General features: G+C 40.0%; 1 protein-coding gene across 1 annotated transcript in view; it reads right to left on the reverse strand.

Annotated features, from left to right (window-relative positions):
- SLC9A9 (solute carrier family 9 member A9) overlaps positions 1–12,583 on the reverse strand; it is a 646,928-nt gene that overhangs the window by 115,712 nt on the left and 518,633 nt on the right. The window lies entirely within an intron of this gene.

The raw sequence follows: 12,583 nt of genomic DNA on the forward strand, positions 1-12,583 counted from the left end.
GTCCTCAGCTATGGAATGCTCATTAATTCCTAGGCAGTGTGTTGGTCACATTATCTGGTCATTAACTTTTTCAGTCATTATTTTTCAGTTTTCACAGCAATTCATCAGTGTAAGTTGTGTTATACCTATTTTACAAGTGAGGATGTAGCGAGACTCAAAGAGAAGAGGTGAGTCCAAAGTCACACAGTGAGCAAGCTACAGAGCTGGAATTTGAATGTACGACTAATGGATTCCAAAGATGATATTTTAACAGCAACAGACTCACAAACTTAGAGAACAAATTTTTGGTTGCCAGGGGGAAGGAGTGGGGAAGGGATAGTTAGGAAGTTTGGGACCAACATGTACACATTGCTACATATAAAATGCATAACCAATAAGGACCTACTATATAGCACAGGGAAATCTGCTCAATTTTATGGGGCAGCCTGGATGAGAGAGAAGTTTAGGGGAGAATGGATACATGTATATGTATGACAATATCCTTTGCTGTCCATCTAAAACTATCACAGCATTGTTAATAGTCTATACTCCAATACAAAATAAAAAGTTAATAAAAACAAAGATGATGTTCTTTCTGCTGGTCTCTGACTCAGCCTTTACATTTTGAAAAGAATGTACATTGCTTGATAAGCTATTTGGGTTGCAGTCTCCTTGTCTGTAAAGTGAATTGAGGAAATTAGATTGACTGGTTTCTGAGGTCCTAACCATATGGAAAATACTGTATTATCATTAATGACAGCAACAATAATAGCTGACATTTCTTGAACAGATACCATGTGCCAGACACTATTCAGAGTTCTTCTTGTATATTATTATTCCCACTTTACAGATGAGGAAACTGAGGCAACTGTGGCACAGAGTGGTTTCCAGCCACACTTGTGGCTTCTCAGCAGCAGCCAAGATTCCTATCATGGGGCCCTGGGGTTAGTGAAGCGCAAACTAGAACAAATGTCTCAACCCAAGGTTGAGACAGAGCAGCTGTATATACCCCTAAACATAATGAAAATACATGGCTCCTCTCAGGTGGCTGAACCACTGACAGGTCAGAAAGTACCTGTATAGAAACTTAACTTTAGTGTTATAAATTTCTCTAGACTCCTAAATACTGGTTTCAGGGGTTTCTCAGGGTTTTAGAAACCTTCCCTGCCTTTCACTCCCATTTCCATCTCCTTTTCATCTTATTTTATCTCCTGAGGGGAATATATCAGAACTTACAAATGCTCCCGAAAGAGTTTATAATCTATTTCTGGCAAATCTTCCAGAACTATTTTTTTTTTTTTTGCCAGCTGATGAGAGCAACACATATTAGATGGTATTTTGGGGAAAATGTTAACACTTGTAATCTATTTTTCAAACTTTAATTTACTTGGGATACTGGAGATGTTACTCATTTCACTACTTTGTTGAGAAATAAACTGGGTTTCCATTAGAATAAAATATAGAACATGTATTTCCAGGTAAGGAAAACACCACTGAGGGCCCAGCATTGATTTTTTCTGCTGATCTGAGATAAAATGTTCAGTGTATGTCTTAAATATCTGTTGGCCCAGTTCTGGATTCATTCATTTATTTCTCTGAAGTTATTGATGACTTAATAACTTGGTTATGAAAGGCCATCAATAAATGAGGAGAAATAAATGAGTTAGTCCACTATGTGCTCTGCTTGTTCACTGGGGGTTGAAGATAAATGTTCCAAGGGAAGGCCAGCCTTTGCAGCCACCCAGGAACATGGGAAGTATCTGATGAGGCAGCGTGGAGGGCAAGCCCCTGAGGGGGCTCAGATGGGCAGAGGACAGCAGGTAGCATCAATTTACCTAGATTATTCTGAAGCTGAGATCAGATGGATGTGAGGACATCCAGGACAATGGATGTGAGCCGTCATCAGAAAAATCTAGAACATGGTGATATTTTCTTTACTGCTAGCAATATATCTTCTCATCTGAGTTCTTGGATGCCAGAGAGGAAGTGGCACACATGTTGGAAAAAGCGGAGGATCCAGAAACTGAAGACCAAGATTTGAGTTCTCTCAACTGTCTCCCATTCAATAATAATGATACACTTTCCAACCCTGAATCTCATGTTTCATAGCTGTAAATGGGAACTGGAGATTCAAGGGCATTGAATCTTAGCTTTTATTTGCCCTTGATACTTCTAAGAGGCAGAGTGTTTGATATATGTGCAATTTCGGGTTCCTTTATTATCCTCTATTTCTGGGAAAATGTACAAATGACCGGGGCATTAGATGTCTTTCCTTTTTCTCCTTAAACAAGGGACTAGATCAGAGGGTGGGAAGTGGACGAGCGCAGCAGGGAGGGAGTAGTTGTCTTTTAAGTGACCCCTCTAGCAACACCCTAGAGAGGGAGCAAGAGGAAAATTATGAAGGTACTCTTTGTTTTATGCTTATTTGGACCCCTGAGAGAAAACAAAAGGCTCTGGCAAGAAATCTTTGAAAACCAGACCCTGAAGCAAGAGGCGATTGTTTGTTGTATTAACCTTAGTGAGAAAGAACTAAGCCAATGTAAATACATTCCTCTATCAATATTCAAACGAGAGACCTTTGCTAAGTGAACCAGATGAACCTCTGCTCTGGGCTAATCATATGGGATTCATGTGGGCTAATTCATATGGGCTAATCATATGGGAATCATGGGGATTCAGTGGATTAAGAGAGAGATTTTCCTTTCTGTTTCTCAAGATTTCGTATTCAATACTAAAGTCAATGGAGGTTGTACAGAATGATGAAAATGACAGGTAATTATCATAATAAGTCTGTAGGTTTCCTTATGGTTCCAGAGCACTTTTTCCAGTAGTAAGTGTGAATGGAATTTGATAGCAGTACTTTTGCCCTGACATCTCCCCCAGTTTGGAATGTATTCATGTGATAATTTAAAATTTATTGCCTTGATTTTATGATGACCAAGGAGAGGACTAGAGTCTCTGTCCCTAAAGGGAAAGATTTCTGGGTTCTGAAGAGGGGGGACATATACAATTGAGGGGGAAAAGGGAATTTTTTTCAAATTTATGTTTTAAAAAGTAATTTTAATTCTTAGCCTCCAAATAGTATTTTATGCAAACATTTCTACCTTCCCCACACCATGATAAATTCATAAATGTTCCCAAGAAGGTATAGTCAGAAAATACATGCTTAGAAAAAAAAAATGAAGGAAACAACCAGACAAGGATGAATAGAACCGCCAAGAGGAAACTTAGACATCACAGATATATGATCAGATGGGCTAAACTCATAACTTCATTACCACAAAAAAAGGATGGGGACTGCTTCAAAAATAATTTTGTCTGTACAAAGGATTCAAGTTAATTCAGTGAAAATAAATTGTTTGGCTCGGGTAAATATAATACTTTGGTGATTTAAAAACATATTCACAAACTCTTTGGTACCTATTCCTTTAAAAGATGGAGACTTTCTCCCTTGCAGTGTGATCAGGGGCAAGTGGCTTATTTTTCTGAAACTGTTGTATTCTCTGTGAGATGTGGATGCAATACCTACCTCATAGGGCTTCCGTGAGAAACACCTGAAATAATGTATGTGACAGGTAGCATTCAGTTCAGCTCAGTTCGGTTGCTCAGTCGTGTCCAACTCTTTGTGACCCCATGAATCATAGCACTCCAGGCCTCCCTGTCCATCGCAAACTCCCAGAGTTTACTCAAACTCATGCCCATCGAGTCGGTGATGCTATCCAGCCATCTCTTCCTCTGGCGTCCCCTTCTCCTCCTGCCCCCAATCCCTCCCAGCATCAGGGTCTTTTCCAATGAGTCAACTCTTTGCATGAAGTGGCCAAAGTACTGGAGTTTCAGCTTCAGTATCAGTCCTTCCAGTGAACACCCAGGACTTATCTCCTTCAGGATGGACTGGTTGCATAGTGCTTCACAAATTGTCCAATAAATAGTAGATATGAGTTAAAAAAAATGGAGACTAATTTCCTTTCCTATTGAGTGTGGACCATATTTACTGACTCATTTTTTTTTAAGTGACTCATTTTTAATCAATAGAATGGAGCAGAAGGGATGGTGAATATCCAAGAGTAGGTCATAAAAAGGCATTGTGGTTTCCTCCTTGCTGTCTGTCTTGAAGCTCTGAGGGAAGTCAGCTACCATATTGTGATGACACTCAAGCAGCTCTGTGGAGAAATCTACGTGGTAAGGGTCTGAGTCTCCTTGAGGAGTTAGCAAGGAACTGAGGCCTCCTGCCGACATGGAAGTGGATCCTTCAGCCCCAGGCGAGCCTTCAGATGACTAACTCTGGCTAACATCCTGACTGCAACCTCAGGAGAGACCCTGCAACAGAAACACTCAGCTAATTTGCTCTCAAATTCCTGACCCATAGAAACTGTGAGGTAATAAATGTTTGTTATTTCAAGCCACTAATTTTCAGGACAATTTATTGTCCAGTAGTATAAGCCTGATACAACTACATACTACTAATAGAATTATAAGTTCTACATGTAAAAGGTACTGGAGTTGAAAAGGTACTTTGGAACAAGAAGATCCTAGCTTATGCTATCCCCCAATGACAGTACTACAAATCACAAACACCATAGCAAAGATAAGGAAGGGCCTTACATTTAGACTTGTGATTTGAGTGCTGGGAAAGATTGAAGGCAGGAGGATAAGGGGATGACAGAGGATGAGACGGTTGGATGGCATCACTGACTCTATGGACATGAGTTTGAGTAAGCTCCAGGAATTGGTGATGGACAGGGAAGCCTGGCATGCTGCAGTCCATGGGATCGCAAAGAGGTGGACACGACTGAGCAACTGAACTGAACTGAGCAGAGTGTTATATTTTTACCTGAAAATGAAATGAAACAGAACAATGTTTCCGTCTACAGAACGACTTTCAAAATACATAATGGCTGATAGAATAACTGGTACCATAAATACGTGCTAGAGTTCAGGCAGCAAAGGACTGTGATCCTTGAAAGAAGGAAAACAAATGAAATGAGCCTTATATTATTCTTTTGTTCTTCCAGGAGGCCCTTTCCCAATGGTAGTGTGAAGAGGTAGAGTCTAAGCAGAGAACAATTCAAGCTGAGAACAACAGTTTCATGAGCTGTGGAACTAGAAATTGAGTTTGGGTATTGTTGCAGTGGCTGGAACTTTTATGTTGTCTTGGGAAAGTTGGTTTAATTCTTGGAACTCCAATTTCACCCTTCATAAAATAAGATTTAGGACTTCCCTGGTGGTCAAGTGGTTAAAAATCCATCTGCCAATACAGGGGATGTGGGTTTGATCCCTGGTCCAGAAAGATCCCAACTAAGCACATGTGCCACAACTACTGAGCCACTCTGCAGCAACTATCAAAGCCCACAGGCCCTAGAGGCCATGCTCTCCAATAAAAGAAGCCACTGCAATGAGAAGCCTGCACTCTGCAACTAGAGAGTAGCCCCTGCTTGCCACAACTATTGAAAGCCACGCAGCAACAAAGATCCAGTGCAGCCATAACTAAATAAATAAAAGCTTTATTCTTAAAAAAGTGAGGTTTATAATATGCATATTGATTGGTCAAGTTAGAGATTCAGTTCAGTTCAGTTGCTCAGTCATGTCCGACTCTTTGTGACCCCATGAACTGCAGCACACCAGGCCTCCCTGTCCATCACCAACTCCCGGACCCATGTCCATCGAGTTGGTGATGCCATCCAGCCATCTCATCCTCTGTCATCCCCTTCTCCTCCTGCTCTCAATCCTTCCCAGTATTAGGGTCTTTTCCAATGAGTCAACTCTTTGCATGAGGTGGCCAAAGTATTGGAGTTTCAGCTTCAGCATCGGTCCTTCCAATGAACACCCAGGACTGATCTCCTTTAGGATGGACTGGTTGGATCTCCTTGCAGTCTAAGGGACTCTCAAGAGTCTTCTCCAACAACACAGTTCGAAAGCATCAATTCTTCGGTGCTCAGCTTTCTTCACAGTCCAACTCTCACATCCATATATGACTACTGGAAAAACCATAGCCTTAACTAGATGGACCTTTGTTGGCAAAGTAATGTCTCTGCTTTTTAATATGCTATCTAGGTTGGTCATAACTTCCCTTCCAAGGAGTAAGCATCTTTTAATTTCATGGCTGCAATCACCATCTGCAATGATTTTGGAGCCCCCCAAAATAAAGTCAGCTGCTGTTTCCACTGTCTCCCCATCTATTTGCCATGACGTGATAGGCCCAGATGCCATGATCTTAGTTTTCTGAATGTTGAGCTTCAAGCCAACTTTTTCATTCTCCTCCTTCACTTTCATCAAGAGGCTTTTTAGTTCCTCTTCACTCTCTGCCATAAGGGTGGTGTCATCTGCGTATCTGGGTTATTGATATTTCTCCCGGCAATCTTGATTTCAGCTGTGCTTCTTCCAGCCCAGTGTTTCTCATGATGCATATAAGTTAAAAAAGCAGGGTGACATTATACAGCCTTGATGTATTCCTTTTCCTATTTGGAAACAGTCTGTTGTTCTATGTCCAGTTCTAACTGTTGTTTCCTGACCTACATACAGGTTTCTCAAGAGACAGGTCAGATGGTCTGGTATTCCCATTTGTTGAAGAATTTTCCACGGTTTATTGTGATCCACACAGTCAAAGGCTTTGGCATAGTCAATAAAGCAGAAGTATATCTTTTTCTGGAACTCTCTTGCTTTTCAATGATCCAGTGGATGTTGGCAATTTGATCTCTTGTTCCTCTGCCTTTTCTAAAACCAGCTTGAACATCTGGAAGTTCATGGTTCACGTATTGCTGAAGCCTGACTTGGAGAATTTTGAGCATTACTTTACTAGGGTGTAAGATGAGTGCTATTGTGTGGGAATTTGAGCATTCTTTGGCATTGCCTCTCTTAGGGATTGGAATGAAAACTGACCTTTTCCAGTCCTGTGGCCACTGTTGAGTTTTACAAATTTAGAAATTAAATGTCATTTTATATATGGTGCCTAATCACTAAATAGTAGCTACCATCTTCTTCTGCTTCCTCTTCCTTATTATTTTTGCTTTCTAGAGCATGTAATTATAGAAACTGCAGGTAAGGCATGTATGTGTGTACATGGAATTTAGTCCTACTCAGTAAAAATAGTAGTGGGTAGGTTGTATTCTTTTCAGTGTATAAGCATGAATAAGTAAAACCAAAATAAATTCAGTGTTGACCACAGAAATACCCAAGATACTTGCTCTGAAATAGTCATTTACTTTTTCGCACAGAACTATTAGTTGCAATAACATTAAAAGAAAAAAAAAAACTCTCATATGGATCAGATCAATTTTAGAGGCTTCCCACACCAGGGATCAAACCCAGATCTCCCACATTGTGGATTCTTTATCAGCTGAGCCACAAGGAAAGCTCAAGATGACTGGACTGGGTAGCCCTATCCCTTCTCCGGTGGATCTTCCTGACCCAGGAATTGAACTGGGGTCTATTGAATTGCAGATGGATTCTTTATCAACTGAGTTATCAGGGAAGCCTTTTAGAGGCTAGTATTTTATTTCTGAAATATTTGTTGGCATGTACCATAGGATTCCCATTCTATGAGGCCAACTCCAATAGCAAGTATGAAAAAATATTGATAATTGTTAAATCTGAGGGACATATTTGTGGGAATCTTTATTCTGTTTCCTATAAGTTTGTTAGAAATATTAGAAAATAATCACAAGGCAAAATTAAATATCACCTAATGACTAGATGACCCTACCATCTGTTAATGAATCTCTTTCCCTCCTGAACCTACTTGTATTTCCAGTCTTGTAACTCCAGATGACTCTGAGTACTAAGTGTCAATTGTGCAGAACAACAAGTACTTTTATTCTTCTCTAAATGAGCTTTTTCAGCTTTAAGGGTGTTCTAGGTTATGGTTTTCTGGGGTTTGGCATACAACTCTTCATTCACCTGATTCACATGCTCCATATTTTTAAAGACATTTCATTGTAGCCCTTCTTGGTGCTAGTCCTTCTGCTGGAGAAACCCTGATTCTTTTAAACTCCCTCTGCTCATTGAAGCTGCCCTTCTCTGGACCTTTCTCAGCTCTGCTTTGACTTCCTTAAGCTACAGTGACCAGAACTGATCTACCCAGGTTACACACAAGCATAAATGACAACCAAAATCAGAATTTCAGTGAAGGGATTTTCAGAAGCAAAAATAAAATCGGAAGTTAGCCTTAAGAGAGCACATAGAGATACAATCAGAGTGTTAAAAATAAAGTTATATTTGAAAAGATGAAAATCAACCTCCTTGTTACTTGTTGACAGTTAATTGTTAATCTGTTGACAGGGCTTCCTCAGTGTAAAGTATCCACCTGCCAAAGCAGGAGTTGTGGGATCAATCCCTGGGAAGGGAAGATCCCCTGAAGAAGGGAATGGCTACCCACTCCAGTATTCTTGCCTGGAGAATCCCATGGACAGAGGGGCCTGGAGGGCTACAGTCCATGGGGTCTCGAAAGAGTCAGACATAATTTAGCAACTAAACAACAACAGTTGGCAGAGTTGGAAATGGAAGAAAAATGAGTTTTTAAAAAAGTTGCTCTAAGTCCCAAACTTGCACGTTTTTGCTTCCATCATACATAGAATGAAATGAATCCACCACCATGGCCAATGATCTGGCCCCTCTTGGTCTCTCCCACTCCAGCTCCATTTGCTTCCACCTTACTCCCTCGGCTCCAGCTACACTGGTTTGCCTGTTGTGTATGGAGCACAACATAACCCACTGTGACGTCATCCTTGACGATCCCTCTGCCTGGCCCGTTTACCCCAGAGCCTCTGTGCGCATCTCACTTCTGCACATTGTTCAGGTGTCTCACTAAAGGCCACTTCCCCAGAAAGGAAGCCAGCCATAGCCTCTCTGTTGTTCTCCATCCTCTTCCCTGCTCTGTTGTTATTATTCTCTGAACTGACAGTGTATAGAGGTTTACCACTTTCTTCTCTGTGTCCGCCACTAGAATATAAGCTCTGTGAGGGTGAAGACTTTGAATTGGTACCTGATGCATCCTCCTCACACTTAGATTCCTGCCTGACATGGGTGGCTTACACGAATGAATGAATGAATGAATGAACAGATGCATGCACATCCATTAAGAGTGGAAGTTCTAAAATCAGATTATCTGGGTTCAAATTTCACTTCTTCTCACTACATGTCCTTCAGCAAGTTATTTAAATTCTCTGTATACAGTTTCCTTATTTAAAATACAAACACAATAATAGCACCTACCCATAGGTTTATCCGGGTAAATGAGTTAACACAGCTGAAGTATTAACATTCAGAAATGTTAACAGCAATAGTTAGCACTCTACAAATAACAGGATGATCATGAAAGATAGCAAGCAGGAAAAAGAGAAGCAAGAGTGGTGGCCCTTCTTGGGTAGCAGGAATTTTCTATTGAACTAAGAAGGCAGGTACGGTGCTCCAATGAGCCTTACCTTTTCTGTAATGCTGTGCTGCCAAGGACACAGCATCAAGTACAAGGAAAACTTCCTGTCAAGGGGGGAAGTTTGTCTGAGGGTGTTTCTATTTTTATATTTTTACATTTAAGAGAAATAAATTTTCACAGCTGCAATACCTTTCATTTCTTGAAGTAGCACATTTGCATACAGTATATATTTAAAGTTTAATATCTGCTTGTGGAACATGCTTTTTAAAGCTTCTGGGTTTGGAATGGGTAAGAACATAATACCATTCACACTTTCAAGGTGTTACAAGGCAAAAAGGAAAATCGTGACACGGCTGGGTAGTCACAGCTGCAAGTTCATACTTTCCAAAGGCTATTTTACACTCCAGAAACAGAGAAAGAGGGAATTCCTTCAAGGATATGTACATGTCATTACATAAGCTTATTATTGATTTTGAGAGTGGTCAAAATTATGATCAGTAATTGCCATAATTATCTGAAAATTTAAGCTCTTGGTAACTTAAAAATAAGGTGAGCTTCCCTGGTGGCTCAGTGGTAAAGAATCCACCTGCCAATGCAGGGGATGCGGGTTTGTTCCCTGGGTTGGGAAGATCCCTTGGAGAAGGAAATAGCACCCCACTCCCGTATTCTGCCCTGGGAAATCCCATGGACAGAGGTTTCTGGCGAGCTACAGTCCATGGGGTTGCAAAAGAACTGGATATGACCAAGCAACTGAACAACAACTATGAATAAAGTATTTTTTTCAGAAGTTGACCAGTGCAAAATACCTGTTTGTTAATGCAAAGCCAATTTAATAAAATGCAAACTGAGTGGAAAAATACAATCCTTCTAAGAATTAAATTAATGCTCTATAGTCAGAGCAACAGATGCTGATAATAAGCAAAGAGCTGTCAGGCAAAATGAGGGCAAAGAGGTTTTTGATACATGGTTTGAAAAGTCCCCCAAAATCCCCTTTGTCCAGGCTAAATGGCAGCTGCATGGGTATTGTGGTTTGTTACTTGTGGCCTGAGCCCACTGTTTCCTGTACTTGACATTGAAAATAAAAATTATTGCAAAATGTGATGAAAACCTTTATCTGAAATGTAGTTATCTTAGTAGTCAAACAGCATGAATAAGAACACTTCCAGGACACTTCTTAAAATTAAAACTATTTTTAAGTAGCAGAAGAGCAGTAGAAACCATGCAAATTACATGGAGGTTAGTTAGACACCTCATCACATGTCCTCTACGGGAAGCCTCAAGTGAGAAAATTCTTTTAAAGCATTGTGATCTATGAAGCTTTGTACAGCTTGGGGAGTGAGTGTAATTTTTCTCTCTAAGTGTAATGACTTAGTATATTGCTGATTATTATTTCCCTTCCCCCATCTTTGACTACCAACAAGCTTACTTGTGGCTTAACTTTAGCAAGTATATAGGACCTTATGATCTTTTATTTATGATTTTTTTTTTACTTCTCTGGTTTTTGTCTTCCTGGTTTTATAAATTTTTTAAACTGAATTTTAAAATTCTTAAAAATATTTCACTATTATTTTATCATATGTGGTGGTATAAGCTGCTTCATTAAATTGTTTGTGAGATAAGATGGTTTTAATGAGATTAAGTTAGGTAGTTTTCATAAATATAATTTCACTTGGTTGTTTTAACAACTTGAAGAAGTAGACATCATTATCATTTGCGTTATATAAATAGGAAAATTAAGATTCAAAGATGTAAAAAGCTTGCCGAAGATCCAAATACCATGTAGTTTTCACTGTTGTTGTTTAGTCACCAAGTCATGTTTGACTCTTTTGCAACCCCATGTAGCCTGCCAGGCTCCTCTGTCCATGCAATTTTCTAGGCAAGAATACTGGAGTGGATTGCCATTTCCCTCTCCAGGGGATCTTCCTGACCCAGGGATCGAACCTACGTCTTCCGCGTTGGCAGTTGGATTCTTCGTCACTCAGCCACTGGGGTACAATTTTCACTGTACTATGTGGCATATCTCATTTATCTAAGAACAACAAAAAAGTACTTTCAACTGATTAAAAGTATTTTCAGGTAAGAATTATTACTAAATTGACGATGGTGTGAATGAGTGAAAATAAAATTCATTTAAATTATAAAAGAAAAAATTTAAGCTAGCAGATAATCTTACCAATAATTACATGTAACTGTAAAGTATTAGGCAGTTAGAGGAAGATGAAGAGTTTTCTTTGATGAATTTTCTTATTCTATCACTTTCTTTTAAAGAAAAAGATATGGGAGCAGGACAAAACTTAGATTAAAGCTTTGCTTGAAAGTAGGAGAAGGGATTAGTTGACCTGCATGATATAAAATGCTTTGTGAAAATCTTAACCACCAGCCCTTCCTGACGACTCATTACAGCTCACCAGTGTAAGGAGATGGTTTTGATCACCTTTCGAAGGTCAATACTCTGGCCCTAAGCCCAGTGTTCTGACACCCCTGCTGGGCTCAGTCCTGCAGTTAGGTGTCTTTCCTGGGCAGTAAAGTCAGTGAAAACAGCACCAGCCTGACCTTGGAACACATGTGGCAAAAGAAATTCAAAGTGCATATGAGCCGGATCATTGCCAACTTAATTTTCCAGCCCTTATTGTAGAGCATATAGCATCCTTCCTTCTTTGTGTGAACCAGGAAAGCGGCAGCATTTTGCCTGGCAGCACTAACCAGCCGTGCCTCATTGATGTGATGGTAGGAAGAAACCACGAGATAAAAGAGATGGATTCTCTTCAAATTCAGATAGGATCAGGACACGATTCATTAAGCAGCATCACTTATTTATGATGTTATTATACCTGTGACTTCATGTCTGTCTACCTGCAATTTCAGCAAAAGGTGCAACATGGCTACACAGGTGTTAATGTTGGGTACCAAGTGAAAAACAACTAAAGCGAAATTGCTCATGGCAGATTTCACTCTGATGTTAGATTCAAGTCCAAAGTTTGGAGACGATACTTCTCTTACTTGAGATGACAGCATGTTGTCTTGAATTGTTTTCCCTTAGGATTTTCAGGCTCCGCTTTTGCAGATTTTTAACGTTTCTGTATTTCTGTATACCTCAGCCTGATACATGAGAAGTCATGCAGGAGAAGCAGGCCCATCTGTTTTGTGCCCCACATGTGTAGAACATGCATCAAATCAATTTCACTGAAATGACCACAGCAAGCAAGTTGCTGGGCAGGGATTTGAACTCCAGGCTGC

The sequence above is a fragment of the Cervus elaphus genome, chromosome 19, assembly GCF_910594005.1.
Source record: "Cervus elaphus chromosome 19, mCerEla1.1, whole genome shotgun sequence".
In the NCBI taxonomy this organism is placed as follows: domain Eukaryota; kingdom Metazoa; phylum Chordata; class Mammalia; order Artiodactyla; family Cervidae; genus Cervus; species Cervus elaphus.